Genomic DNA, 16,407 nt, shown 5'->3' on the forward strand with positions numbered 1-16,407 from the left:
GGGCTTAAATAGTTGAAACTTTGTAAGATTGTATTTCGGTAACCGCTATTAGAACTGAATAATAAATTTAATTTAAAAATTCAAGGGGGCAATCCATACATATTTAATTTTTTTCAGCTTACATATCCGTGATGGGTGTCTATGGATAGGTCTTTAAAAAAGACATTAATTCCTAAAACTAAAATAATCATTTGAAAGTTAGACGCTTCCAAAGTGGAAAGTATGTGTCCCCCCTCTAACTTTGAAAATAAGAGAGTGAGAAAACTGAAAAAAATATATTTAATTGAATTTTAACTACAACGTAAAATTGGTTTGACTATATCATTATTAGTCAAGAAATAAAACATTTTCAAAAACCGTAATATAACTTTTCGTACATACAAAAATATGTAAAACCAATATTTTAAACTTTATATTATGTCAACTTGATGTTACGGAACCCTTAATGAGCGAGTCCGAACTTGGCCGGTTTTTTCAACAATGGATGTTTATAGTTTTTAAACGGTCTTGTTTAGCTTGCCCCGTTTATTTGTTTGGGTCAAAAGTAATTAGAATTTTACCCCCTTTTTAACGATAGATGGATCATATAATATTACAATATTTATTTTTCATAACTACCTCCATTATTGTTAGACTAATAGAGCTCATTAAAATCGTTTAATATAAAAATAAATATGTATTTTACTTGTAATAGAGAGTATCTAATAAGTAGGCAATTTAATTTAGACTGTAAAACCATCTCTATTGTAATTAAATAATTTATGCATCAGCTTGGTATTGAACCAGTGATCTACGACTCGCGAGCCAGGGCCAACGTCTGAAGAAATCTTCCTTATGACAGAATGACTAACACTACTATATTCTTCTAAAATTACAAAAGCATTACGTAGTAAGGTATTTGTTAGGCAAGTACGCAGAAACTGCTGGACGGATTTTGATGAAATTTGTGTTTAAGTTTGACATTTAACTTATTGTTTATATCTGACTTAAGGTTACCCCTGACCTAGTAATAGGAGGTCAAACAAAAAAGGAAATTGTTGCCATTAATTCTACTAGTTTTACCTATGAATGGAGATACTAAAAACTCATCTATATTTAGTAATACATATTATGATGCTGGAGTTTGTTTTAACGCGCTAATCTCCGGAATTCCTAAACCCTATTTTTTTTATGAGACATGCCGGTAATCGAGCAGACGTATTACCTGATGGTAAGCAATCGCCGCCGCCCATGGACACTTGAAACACCAGAGGCGTTACAAGTGCGTTGCCGGTATTTTGGGAGTTAGGAATTAAATGATTGTTGGGGAATCTGGGATTTGGATAATTGGGCCTCCGGTAACCTCACTCACACAGCAAAAGCGTTGTTTCACGTCGGTTTTCTGTGAGGCCGTGGTATTACTCCGGTCGAGCCGGCCCATTCGTGCCGAAGCATGGTTCTCCCACACTTAAAAAAATATATTTAAGTAATTTGAAAATTTGTTTTATGATGGATAGTCTATTTATTGTGGATAGCTATAGGCTATATAACATCACGTTGGGATTAATAGGAGCCGAGCTGTGGGTGAAACCACGTGGAAGTAGCTAGTTATAAAATACGCAGTCCTGCAGACGTATCATCAGTTTTGTTTTTAAAACCGATCTTCAGATAAGCTATATTATCAAACCACAAACTGAATTGAATTCTCGTATATCATATAACCAAGCGAAACAACCAATCATACTCGTGTAATAATTTCATTACCGCCCATAATTTCTAGCTCTCAAAACCAAAAACCTAGACTGCACTTCAATGGTTGTCTATACAATTTTAGTTACATTCTAAAGTGTAATAACCTAACATATACACCGTAGAATGTGGTTGACCTCAGCTATATGTATATATATATATATATATATATATATATATATATGTATTTATATATCAGTTATATACAGTACACACGACTGCGCATCGAGCTAGACATAACCAGTTTATCTTGATCTCGCTTTATATCGACACGTCCTAAGTATAAGTAAGTAACTGAAAAAGTTAAATTTTACAGGAGAGCGAATTTAAGATTGCAAAAATTATAAATTGTCATATCTTTGTCATTTTAAGGATTTATGGTTTGAAATTTGGTAACTGAGTTTAAAATTAAGTACGGTTTATGTTTACAAGGAAATTTTGTTTGTAAAGGTTTATGGTTTTGTTTTATAACACATAGATAATTTTACTCCGGTCTTAGAATGTATCAAAATACTCTAACTGCCACATCCACACTTTTTCAATGGAATATTTATCGAATATTTTACGCGATATCCATGGAATAAGTAGTTAAGTGCCTAGATACATTTTACAATTAAAATTGAATCCAGTGTATAAATGTGTAACTACGTAGATACACACTTATGCACCGGGAATGGCTAAAATTCCATAATAATTATCATTAGGACTTACCTTGTCTAGGTGACGAATAAATCTCATTTGGTGGTGACATGGTGAGATTCTGTCGCCTTTTAATTGCATTTTGCTTTAACGATACTAAGAATTTATAGCGATCACTTGACATAATTATATAAATAAAATATAACGCACCGCTCGCTCGCGCGTGCCGCTCGCTGTTACCGCGAAGAACTGAGCGAGCGGCAGATGCCCGCACTCCGCGTCTCAATCCCACCGCGTACTACTATTTAACTGGAACTTCCATATTTGTACGTTGTATTTATTTCCTAGTTAATTCAGATAAATACTTATGCGTCTGAAAAAAAAACCATGTTCGGCTGTTACAATTTTTTTGATATTTTTTTATTGGATAGATACAGGTACGTTGAAGCTAAAAATGCAATAAAAACCATTTCGTGTATCTGGCAGATACATACTTATACTTAGCGGGTGTCGATATGATCATTTCCCATAATCGAGGATCATTTTATACTGGTTATACATAGCATGTATAACTTTACTCCTACACGTTATATTGCGACACAACACCGCGTTATCATAACGAAAATATGTGTCAAATTGATAAAAAACAGAAATTAAGCGTTTTATTCTGAAATTGTGTTTGAATGTTTGTAAATAAGAATCGGTGATTCATAGTCGTTGGTGACCGCAATACGTTTTGTGTTGATAGCTTCAATAATGGGTTGGTGGTTTGAATAATTTGATGTGGTGTAAATAAATCAATAAATGATTAATTAAAAAATCATTATATATTTGATTAGAGAGATAATCGTGGACTCTAAAATTGCTGAACATTTTTTCTGATTCCATGTTGAATTAAATTAATACTCAGAATTTAAAATGTAACGTTTAAGAAATATACATATTAAATAAAATTGAATAAGTAAAAGGTACATTACGCAATTTTTTATGTTCGTTTACTTTACAAATCGTTCATTTACTTCTCATTGACTTTTGCTTTGGGAACAATATAAAAGCTGCAAGCGCGCTTCCAACGCATGGACCGCTTGCTTACAGCCCTTTTGTATCAACTTTGTAATATATACGACATAAGATTTAATGCTTAAAAAATGGCAATTGTTAGTTTGGAGTGGTGCCGTTTAAATGTGGCATGTCCTTCAAAACCTTGTTTCTACTACTGCTTAAAACCAGGCAGTGCCCCAGTAACCCGTTAGGTTATCCGCAGCTCCAAAGGCCATGCTGTCATTCGATAATTTTAAAATTTGTGATTAAATTATAAAAAAAAAACTATAGTGAACTGTAGAAAATCTCCAGACTTCTCCCTCCTTGGGTGAGGCATATCTGACAGCCGGAGCCCCGGTAACCTTTTACGTTGTCCGCAGCTCCAATTTATACTGAATACTAGGATACAAAGTAAGGAAATATGTCGCAATAGGTACTAGTAATGTCCTAGACCGATCTAATTTTCCGTGTCCAAGTAAATTACATTTAATTGTGATGTAATTTAATGATAATACGAGTATGACTAGACATAATTATAAATGACAAATAAAATAACGCTACAAATCTTAGAGATTTTTTTAACTACAAAATCCTACCTTAGTTAGTTCAAACAGGAAAAATTCTAACTGTAAGACCTACTTACGAATGCATTTTATTTGCATTTAATCAATTTTAAATGATTGTTTTTTATTAAAATGCATTCTTTATAAACTTCCTTGTAATTATTGGTACAGAATTATTTTTTGATCTGCAGTCATTCTCAAGATAATGTCTTTGACTACTGACGTAGATAAATATGTTTTTTCTAGGTAGGAGTAGGTGATGAATCATCCAATTATCTTCTCCCGCCTTGGGTGAGAGGGAGTGTCAGACTCTTACTGACTAAAAACAACCCCGATCAACTCCTGCTCCGAGTCGGGGTCTCGATACCTATATGGTGTCTCTGACATTGTAACTAAACTCGAATTCATGTATTTTTATGGTTGTGTTTGGAAAAAGCATATTTTTAACCGACTTCTTTTCCCTAAAACTTCCGTAAAAAAATGGTCATGCTCTAAGTGGAACAAACTAGTAAATAACGTTAAGTAGTAAATAATGTTTTCTTTTAAATGAATTCTTTCTGTTTAGCATAAACCTTGCGTTTACGCGTGTACGGGTATTCCAAGATTTATTTGTTTAAATGTTACCCAATAACTTGGCAACCGTTCAAGTGACGACAACAAAAGGGCATTTATCTGTATGTATGTAGGTTCGACTACAGAATTACATACATTATCGAATTGGTACAAGGATTACTTAGAGGATAAAAGTGGCAGGTTGAATTGGACTGAGTAAAATAAATAAAATTAACTTCTAATTAGGAATCAGAGGGCTTAGTGCGAATTTCTTCTAAGTAGTACAAGATCGAAATGAGACTGCATTCGGCGCCGTGATTGGCCAGCTACAATGAATCAACCAATCAGTGCCCTTAGTACCAGTTTGATTTACGTTGAACAAAAATGAAACGAGAACGCGTTCGGTGTTCTGATTGGCTAGAGCGAATGAACCAACCAATCAAAGTGCCGAATGCGGTTTCGTTTCGACGTTGATAAACATAAAGCAAACTCGTACTAATATATAAATCCACAGTCTAGGGTATTAACCCTAGACTGTGGATTGTTTTTCAATGCGAATTATCTCATAAAAGGCTATTCATATCGTCTCCATTTCTTATACGTAGTTGCAACAGAATATAGGTCGGTTAAAATATTAAAGGCTTGTTTTAAAGGCTTTAAAATTACCCAATCAAATACAAGTTTGATGGGGAATTACATGCATAGGCAACTTATGTTATATTATTTAAAGCTAATTTTTTCATTACCAAAATCAACTGTTACTTTTGTCACCAAATATAAAGGACCCACACTTCATATTGACGTACAGAATAAAATCATATTTTTTTTGGTTTTGTCTACATATGAATACTAGGCGCGGTCTAACACAAGACTAAACAAGTATTTATCTAGTATCTAAGTAAACCTTGACATAACATTACATTTGTCATGAATTACTTTTATTTGCTTACGAGTTTTAACTTGTAGTTATATCTGCATATAAACATATAAGTGTGGGAGAGCCATGCTTCGGCACGAATGGGCCGGCTCGACCGGAGTGATACCACGGCCTCAACGAAAACAGAAGTGAAAAAACGCTTGTGTTGTATGAGTGACGTTAACGGAGGATTTCCCCAACAACTCTTAATATACGTCTGCTCATTTACATGTTATTGTTCCATAAAAAAAAAACGTATAAAATTGGACAACTTGTACGTTATGGAATACATATGGACCACACTAGCGCAGGATTTGCCCTCAACAATATTCTGTCAGCAAGCAAAAATTCGTCTGAATTAATTCAGCGGTTTAGCAGACAAACCTTTGCCTTTATAATAGTAGAAGGATTTTGGTAAATCGTTCGTATTTTCGCATATACGTTATCATGGCTCAATTTTGCCTAACAAAAAGTAAATAATAATTGATGAATCAAACCAACTCATTTTTTACTAAGGAAACATCTCAATTAATTACATTGTAATTCTTTTAACGACCTATTGAGGGCCGCAGATTTTTTTTTTAGTTAAACTTCTGTGTTACTAGGTCATTGCCCTTTACTTAAAAACCAGTAATGTTAATAATGTCGTAAATCATTATTTTTTATATCAAACAATATTTATTTGTTGAGTTAAATGCTAGCACATCAAGCTATCCTATTAGTGAAATTTTATGAACTGACTTTGATCGGTACGATTTTATTATAAATTGGAAAATGTATTGAAGTAATTTTACACTTTTAGTTTTATTTTACCCCACACTAAAATATTCTCCTATGTCGTGGATGCGTTTACAAACACACAAGTTCACATACCTACACATGACACCAGACCCGATACCGCTATTTGTGGATCATCAACAAAGTGTTGCTCCGTGCGGGAATCGAACCCGTAACACGTTGCGGTAGCCCAGCCATCGTACCCACCGTGCAGTCATTAATGTGTTTTTGTCCTTTACGTTACCACGTGTATTTTAGAGAGGAAGTATTAAATAAATTATTGACAACCTTCTTTGTCATAATAGTTACGAGTATTTTAGAGGCACAGTAAAGATTGTTCTAAGCAATTAATTTAAATTCGTAAGGTTAGAATTATCTTAAGGTTAATAAACTGGTTGAAAGAAACTCATTACTGGCCAATGCTGTATACAGCATTAAAATTTTATTAAAATAAAACGTTGACTGTCGAACGTTACTTGATAATTATCTTGTTTTTTTTTTAGTTATTTATAAATGACCTTAAGATTTCGAGTTAGAAGACATGAATTTTTAAATTGCAGTCAGAGTATGTACTGTTATTTTAAGAGATAATATGGTTTGTGCTGCTACTGAGAAGTTTTATTATAAAAGTTTATTTGGATTCAAATGACGAATTTTAATTTGTACTTGCATATGGGTGGACTGACTCGTTAGATGAACTGACGATATCATCAGAATCGCAGGGATCCAATGGATGAAAAGGTTTCGACGTATAAGACTAAGGGGGAGGCCTTTGCTTGAGTATATGACCAAAGAACAAATAAAGAGATGTATACAATCACACAGAATTTCAAAGAAACAATTCATAATAATATACATATCTCTCAAACTAATTCGATCATAGTGACCAGTATGTCTAACTAGACTAACCCTGTACGCAGGATATATTATAGTTCACAAGTGTGTGCGCAAACACAGGTGCACTCTCTGTTCCCTCACTCTCTGAACCTGATTGGACGGCAGACCGACACGACCGGAGAGAGGTCAGGCACAGGACCAACGGCTTTACATGCTCACAGAATGATTCATGACACCAAAGAAAAATTACCTGCATCACGACCTACCAATTTAGACATAACAACAACGTGACGTTCATTACAAAACACCGCTCATCAGAAATCATAGAAGCAGTGATGCTAAACAGTTTTTCTGGCCTGGCAACACAAGCGTGCAAGCTACGTAACCAACAGGATGGGCCGTATAATTCACACTCGACTACACCTTATGAAAGGTGCTAGAATATTTTATTATCTGATTGCTTGTATTTGCACAAGTTCCTTTAAAATAATTAAGAGTTTTAACTAAACATGATTAGTTACATGTATGCTTGCAATGTTTTGTCCCGTATGATATTATCTGTTGTTACCTATAGGGTGAGAAGAACCGGAGCTGCGGACTACCTAGCGGGATTACCGGGGCTCCGGCTCGAAAGGCAGGAGTAGGAAGGTGGTGGCCCAAGGCGGAAGAAGTCATTGGACGATTAATCTCATCTCATTACTCCCCCTTAAAAAAATAGTGAGAAGAAAAAACAAAGAAGTAGAAAGAAGAGTATGTGAATAGCTGGAAAAAGTATTGTGCCCTAAAATAAGTTATGAAAGACAAGACCCTACATATCTCAACGAAAAGCAAACTTTTCAACACTTGCATCTTGCCCGTGATGACGGAGATGACTTGATGGTGGAAATCGAAGTTTAAAAGTTTCAGATTTATTACAGAGAGCTGCAATCCAGTCTCTGTCAAATGTATTGTCCCTAAAAGCAGGCAATCAGACAAACTAAACATTTATTTCGTACGTTACCAAAAACAGTAATTAGTTGGTTTGACCCAAATTCCAAGCCTTAGAGGTCGACTACCGACACAAAAATGCTTTTAAAAATATACTCACGATATGTAAATTAGCGATACGTCTTTAAGTCTAAAGTCTAGGTTTCCTGAGGTCGTTTGTCAAGCTCGAACAAGTTAGTTCCACATGGGAGGTGAGTGGACTCGTGACGTCACAACAATGGTTATACAATTTCCGATGCGCGCTCAACTGCACCCAGTTCCAGTCGGTGTGCGAATAACATCAGTTTTTGTAGTATCTATGTGTATAACTGTATAAAACGCAGATGTCGTCTTGGTCCCCCATAAGGATTAGTACTTATTATGTTTTTCGGCTTATTCACGTAATTATTATGACAAGGAACTCGACTAGCTTCGCGGTGTTTCGCGGAATGTAAATCTTGAATATGAGTCTCTAGCATGGCATGAAACTAGTCGAGTTCCTCGTCAAATAATTAAGAGAATAAGCCAAAAAACAGAATTATTAATTTATTATGTCTTACGAAAGATATAATATAAACTCCATAAGGATGTGAAATGATTGGAAAGAAAAAAGATGTAAAAGTGACGTTGAAAAGCATTACATGTCTACAAATACCATTAATAAAATTAAATGTTTTACGGTCTGTTTCATCAACTTCATATTTATAAGTACCTGATAAACTTTATGTGGCATAGTTCATGCAAATTACAATCTATATTAATTTGGTAGATAGATACTATCCAGACTGTGCTAACTACTAGCTTCACTGACTGATAAACCGACGGACAATTAAATTTAACGTTTCAAAAGTGAATTAATGATTAATTGAAATAAATGCTTTGACTTTGACTTTGTGAAACCGGCCCTTAATGTAACACCCACTTATTACAAACTATAGGTGTATTGTAAAGTTTCTTCTAAACAGAAACGAGTCTTTGCAAAAACGGGGTACATGAGAACTTTGAACTATAGTAGGTAACGTGACCTGAGGATCGACCCTGAGACCTCATGGTCTACTTAAAATATTGCTTCAGGGCATTTTCTAATAACAGCTAAAATAAAATAAATCATAGTTTTTATTTCTACGAATTTCATTGCTAATATTTGCCGAAATAAATAGGAATATTGTCGCTTACGGCTATATGCAAAACATGAGTTATGTTCTCGTATTTTTTATTTCGATTTCAAAAAGGATAATTTATGTAACTTTCTATTTTTTTTAACTGTACCTTACCGTTTATTGGTACTCGATGGGTAAAGAAAAATACACATATTGGAAATATTGGAATGAAAAATCATAATCTCATTCAAATACCTACATATTAATACAGATAGTTAATTTCCTATAGGTATAAATTACCCTATAAAAATACCTAAGTGCAATTATTATTCAATCAAGCTTAGAGTACAAATTAACCTTATAAATGATATGTCGGTTATCATAATTTATAAAAATTACCTTTTATAATACTTGGACATATAGGATTATAATTAGGTATTACTATAAATTGGAATAAAACGCATTAAATTCCAATTAAATCTCCATTATTATAATATAAAATAACAACAAACAAACAAGTCAAGTTATTATCACGTTAGTAGTTAATTATGTTTTGACCGCAGCGTCATTTAATAATTATATTATACTAGCTCCTGCCAGCGGCATTCTCCTAACGTTCCCGTCGGATTAGAAAGTATCCTATCACCCAACTCAGCTCATGTCCCTGAATACTGTATACAAATACGATTTCATCAATTTTGATGAAAACTACCTACTATGATGCTACCAGTAGTTTCAGCATGATTGACGGATAAACTTCCTTCACACAAACAAACTTTCACATTTGTAATATTAGTGTGATAAGTGTGATTCTTACAAATATCTTTATGCGTTAGTATTTAAGAAAGCTGTTTGTGAGACAGTTTTGGAAATCCCCATCTTATAATTTGATTTTTTGCTAATCTAAATACTTTAATAACTATCGGAATCTCCCAATTAAATAATTTCATACACGGTCGTCATCGCACTCGTGATGCTTTTGCTGTTACAGTCCCCAAAATCTCCTTCTAAAATTCCAAGTAATGCCTACCAATCCTTGGCCTAAACCGGAAATCAAACTCAATGCACATTTGTCGCTAGTATGTAATGCAACTCGATAAATACAGTGCTTTTTAATAAAAAATAATTTTTTTTTTTTGTAAATTTTAACAAATTATTCGTTCTTAATTTTTGCGCTTGACATACAACAAATGATGAACATATAAACCGATGAATTTGTCAAAACGTAGGAATTTAGACTTTATTTGCGTAATATTTGAAACATTTTCAGAAAGTGTGTAATAAAAATTCGAATTTTTAACATAAAAAACGGGAATTGGGCAATAATTATATAATTATTTTTGTAATCTTTAATTGATAGCTTATTAACTTATTATTACAAATGGTTACTTCAATCATCGAATTTGTTACTGTTTGCATAAATGAAAATGCATTGAAAATGAAAATAGTTTATGCTGAAAAAAAATTCAAAGGCGTCTAAAATAATTTGATAATGAACAACTGACAAATTAAACAGCTTTTTTTTTAAATTTAATGTTTAAACACCTTCGTCTCTGGAACGAATGGTGCGAATTAAAATACTTTTTTGCGGTGGCTAGTCCATATTCTTTATCATAATCATAAACGAACGAATACATAAAAAAACGAATCTAGCAAAATAATTACTATTCTCATAATCACAACCAAACCATAAATGAATAATTGTGTAATTGAATATCTGCCATATTTGTGTTCAAGGACGTAAGTTCTCGCTAAAATGCAGTTAGACGCGTTCAGTTCAACTCGTTCTAAATATATGTACACATAGCTAACTATTAATACTATGAACTACACCGGAATCGATAACATTGAATGCTAAATTGGAGTTTTATTACAGAAATAATAATTATTCTTCACGCATTTATCCTATAAAACTGCTAGTAAAATTCAACGAATTTCCTTAAATAGGAAAAATTCTTTCACCATCGATTTTTGTTTTTAAACCAGCGTGTTCCAAATTTGTATCAATGAATATGTGTTACATATTTTAAAATAGACACAGAATATACTATATAAAAGTCTATACATCATTTACCTATGAAGCCACATTAACTTTCACTCGTTTATCCACGTAATTATAATATTATAAACAGTAGAATCCTTATTTAGCAACATAAATCAATTTTATTTATAACTACAACCAACAGTTCTATTTTCGTAAACACAAACCATAAACCAACAGCGAAACGTACCTTTAGTCTTTCAAATGCAATTCAAACTTCGAATTTAGAACAACCACCACAGAGTTTCAAACCAAAAATAGTTTGTATATTCACAGATTAAAATGATTTCACTTGATTTTGTTTTAGTTGAGTATTTAGTTTCTTTTTTATGTTTTCGTTAGTAACAAACTCGCGTATTTAGTTCACCGGTTGTACGCATGCGTCGTTTGGCTGCGAGGTACTAAACAGAACTAAGGACGAACCTAGAAGCGAGTGGCCGGCAGTTGTTTTGATACACAAACGTAAAGCCGGCGTTCGGAGATTGTGTTTATGTTTGTACACGAATTTCACTATTCAATTGTATAGTTTAGACGATTATTTAGTGTTTAATTGGAGTTTTTGGTTAAATATAACTGAGATTTTATTGCTTGTAGTTCCATTTTGTTGTACTTATTGATCACAAAGTCAACACACGCAATGGTGATATTTTTATGCTTAAGTAGGTCACATTTACGAGTCGTCGGAGTAAGTCTACTAAGAGGAATCTGGTGCCTCCTTTAGGTGCAGCTGGTGGCTACTGGGGAGGTTTTAGTGAGGTAAAAATTCTATACTCCCTAATTTTATCACCAAAAAGCTAGGCGCCTTTTGAAGGTTTCACCCGTCAAAAAAAGTCATATTTATGAAGCAAAACAAATAGGGACTGCCAAATTTCTAGATAGGTATAAGATAAATAAAATACTGAATATGCAGAATATAAAATTTAAGACGCAAGTAAAAAACTAACAACAGAAAAACATGTGCCGATTCCTTTACCAACCATATTACTATCTACGGTAATCATAACCTCAATACGTAGTTAATGTTCAACAGTTTTCTTTGAACTTTATCGATCGTACAATCATGTCATTGAACTGAATTCGTAATACAATAACGAAATACCGACTTTATCATCAGTTTTACTTATTTTTCAACTACATTTAGGACTTGTTTCACAATGTCTGGATACCCGCTATGTATCAGATAACTTTGGATTAAGAACGTAATTTATATAAACTATCTGTCACATAAGTTTATTGGGCACTTATAATATGAAGGTGGTGAAACAGGCGTTTAGAATTTACAGTTATTTTTAGTGTAGAAACGACTGCCATCTGCTCTTCTTAAATATATAAGAAAATTTAAAGGTTTAAGCCGATAATGGTAATGAATTTTAAATGTTAAACTAGATTATAACCATAAAATACCTTTCGTACTACAATACCCTTAGTACGAGTTTGCCTAGAGTTTTTTCGGCGTTCTGATTGGCCGGTGCGAATGAACTAACCAATCAGAGCGCCGAACGCGCTCTCGTTTCGATCTCGTTAAACGTAAAGCACAATTTGATTCCCCCTAGTCCTTTCCATCACGTGGTAAGTAGATAGCTTCATGGTAGATATCCCACCCACTCACACGAAACGCTTCGCTTCAAGCTTCCTTGTGCGAACTGCTAGGGAGTGGAACTCCTTGCCGGAGTCTATGTTTCCTGATGGGTATAACCTGGGTGTCTTCAAAGCCCGAGTGAATAGGTTGCTTATGGGCAGACGTGCTCCACCGTAGGCCGCATCATCACTTACCATCAGGTGAGATAGTGGCTAAACGTCGACACATTACATTTAAAAAAAAAGTTAACACACACACACAACTTCACGCCTTTTATCCCCGAAGGGGTAGGCAGAGGTGCACATTACGACACGTAATGCCGCTATACAATGTACACCCACTTTTCACCATTTTGTATTAAAGTCCCATGTAATAGGGGGTGAGCCTATTGCCATATCCTGGACACAATTCCAGACTCCGTGCTACTACCGAGAAATTTTCGAAAACCCGAAAAAAGCCCAGTAATACTTTTGCCCGACCCGGGAATCGAACCCGAGACCCCTTGTTCGGCAGTCGCACTTGCGACCACTAGACCAACGAGGCAGTCAAAAAAAAGTTAACAATCTCGTACTAAAGGTACAGATGCCCAACATGACAATCGTACGACGAATCGATCGCATTACGTGTTTTGTTTTCTTTATTTATTAACAGTTAAGTGTTCGAAGTCAACGACTGGTGTAATTAAACCAATAAACCTTTTATAATCGAATTAGAACAATGGCCGTGGGTTTACCCTGAATATTAAGAATTGAAACGGATAATGACCCAGGTTTTGATCTATATTTACCTAAATAATTGATCAAAAGTGGTTTAGTAGTTTTAGTGAAATAGCAGTAAATGAACCTAATGTATAGTGGACCTTTTAAGCTATTGTCTCGGTGCTTCCCGAAATTGGTATTTTGGTAAATTTTTCAATATTGGATTGATTGACTTCCAAATGATTTCGTTTTATAACACCACAACAAGACCACCACCACAAGACAAAGTTGAATTAAGATTTTTATTTAAATTTGCAATTTTAGGAGAGCCATGCTTCGGTACGAATAAAACGTCTCGACCGAAGTGTTACCACGGCCTCACAAAAAACCGACGTGAAACAAACACAACGCAAGCGGTGTTTCGTTGTGTGAGTGATGTGGAACCGGAGGACCAATTCCCAATCTTCCCAATCCCCGATTCCCCAACAACCATTAAATTCAATTCTCCCAAAAGGATAGCAACGCACTTGTTTCAAGCTATAATTTTCAATCACCACAACATTTCATTTTTACATCTGCTTCGAAAATCCTTAATACTTAGGTCAAAGACGAAAATACCTCGATAGGACTGACACACTTAATTTTATAATTAATTCACTTCCGTCCTTTATATAGATATATCCATATATGTATAAATTATACATATTACGTGTATATTTGTTGCTCGTCCCGTATGCAAATCATTACATTATACTTCGCTTCGTCGAGACTTGATTGAGTAACAAACAGACATTCACATTCACACATGTATATTATGAAGATACTAAACAGTATTACCACTTTAGAATTTTCTGAAAAACTTCTACATTTTTGCTATAAAGACGTTACTTAAGGCATTTATGCTCAAAAGAGGTGAACAGCTAGGCTGTTCTGTAATTGTCAATCCAAATCATTTGAAGTGTCGAATTATCGAAACTTGAAAAATCTGGAGAACCAATTTTGAAAACGTTTCATGTTAGGTTAGGTTAGCTTAACTATTTACTTATTTAATAAATAAACTATTTATAGATAAAAAAAAACTAACACGTGTTCTAGTTTTTAATCGAAAAAAGTGAATAAGTCATCAGTTTATCAGTTCCCGTATCCGCTGACTAGCGCGTGCGCATCTTATCTAAACAAAAAAAATACAATTTTAATCGACCACGACTGTAAATTCATTTTTATTTATTAAATATACCAAGCAGACCAATTGTACCTCAGTTGCAACATTACATAAGTTCCATTATTTTTCACTTTGCGAAAATAAAAGTCTTTAGGTATTCTATAGGTGGAAGCAGGAAGGACAGTGATAACTTCGTAGTTATCTATCCTAACTTCTTTCTTCAGCTTAAACACTTCTAGCTGACTTGACTGAAGTGTTTAAGCCACGGCCTTGCACAAAGCTGGCGTGGAAAAACGCTTGCGTCGTCTCTCGCTCGCCAAGTAAGTGGAATTACCAAAGATTTCTTTCAGATGACGTACAATAGTGGTCACATACGCCTGACCACTACTAAGTTAATGTTTGCTTGCACTTGATGTGATCTGGTCTCTGGTCCCGCCACATGACCGGTGCACCGATGCCCCGCCACATGAATGAAGCGGTGTGGCGGGCGGTGCCGGCGCCGGCGTTGCCGAACAGCATCAAACGCACCACTAACTAAGAGATTACACGTACCTATTGTATCACTAAGCTGCGATGTCATAGTCTTTCTATTAGATGAGAAAATAGAGCTTAATGTGTTTGCTGGGTTCAAGCAATAAAATTGTAAAATGATCAGGCGTATCTGTCCTCGACTGTACTTATATCTTTCCTAACAAAATATTACTTTATTAAAATTATACTTTATTGCAGTTTCTAGAACTACTGTTTCTCTACTGTAGTGTGACCGACATCCAGTCGGTAACAATGTCGACGGTAAGTGGCCCTAAACAGGAACAACTCACTTAGCTCTCACCGAGGAGCCACGAAATGATATCGCCATCAAATTGACTGCTTTATGTGGCTTCTTGCTTATAACGGGAATAATGAGGTAAACAGGGAATTGGGTAGTTTACTCAGTTAAAAATATAGCTTCGCGTTTCGCTTCAACCTTCCTTGTGCAAACTGCTAGGGAGTGGAACTCCTTGCCTGAGTCTGTGTTTCCTTATGGGTATAACCTGGGTTAAAAGCTCGAGTGAATAGGTTGCTTATGGGCAGACGTGCTTCATCGTAGGCCGCATCATCACTTACCATCAGGCGAGATAGCGGCCAAACGTCGGCCCATTTAACATTAAAAAAATAGCTATTTCTTGATGAATACAAAAAAATATCACACTTTCATTCATAAATTTTATGATATACTTAACTTTCGATTTTCTTCTAGCTAATTTTCTAGAAATATGTCTGCTATTTGACGGAAAAATCTAATCATAATATAACGCACTATTTTATACAAAATTCATAGCAAATATAGTTTTTATGTTTCAAAAAAAGCATTGCTAATTTGACTAGTAGGCAACTAGCTTATTACTTCGGCATTGTCATTATCATAATATCAGCAAAAAAACAACGACTGCTGAGTATAATCATAAGCCTAAAGTATAAGCTTAACATTAACATAATAAAACATTTATAAACAGAGGATAGGCAATCTAAAAAAAAAAAAATTCGGCTTACTCAAGTAATTATTTGACGAGGAACTCGACTAATTTAAAACCTGGCACTAGTCGTAACTCATGGACATAATATAGTAGGTATAATTTTAATAAATATAATAACTTTGCATATTTTTTATAATATGAATCATAAACCGACGGCCCCTACGTAAACTATCGAAACTACAAAACCTCTACTTTACAGGAGAGCGATTCTAAGTTTCGATTTAGATTTTTATTAAACATGAAATTCGTATATTCAATATTACCAGTATATCTAACGTGGAAAATATTAGT

At 34.4% G+C, this 16,407-nt stretch overlaps 1 protein-coding gene across 1 annotated transcript in view; it reads right to left on the bottom strand.

Annotated features, from left to right (window-relative positions):
- Positions 1-11,583, bottom strand: part of LOC118265120 (ATP-binding cassette sub-family G member 1) — a 54,582-nt gene extending 42,999 nt beyond the window's left edge. The window contains exon 1 of the mRNA XM_035577837.2: positions 11,351-11,583. The gene's annotated coding sequence lies outside the window, so the exon portion shown is untranslated. The remainder of the gene's footprint in view (positions 1-11,350) is intronic.
- Positions 11,584-16,407: the final 4,824 nt, after the last annotated feature.

Source organism: Spodoptera frugiperda, chromosome 28 (assembly GCF_023101765.2).
Source record: "Spodoptera frugiperda isolate SF20-4 chromosome 28, AGI-APGP_CSIRO_Sfru_2.0, whole genome shotgun sequence".
Lineage (NCBI taxonomy): Eukaryota > Metazoa > Arthropoda > Insecta > Lepidoptera > Noctuidae > Spodoptera > Spodoptera frugiperda.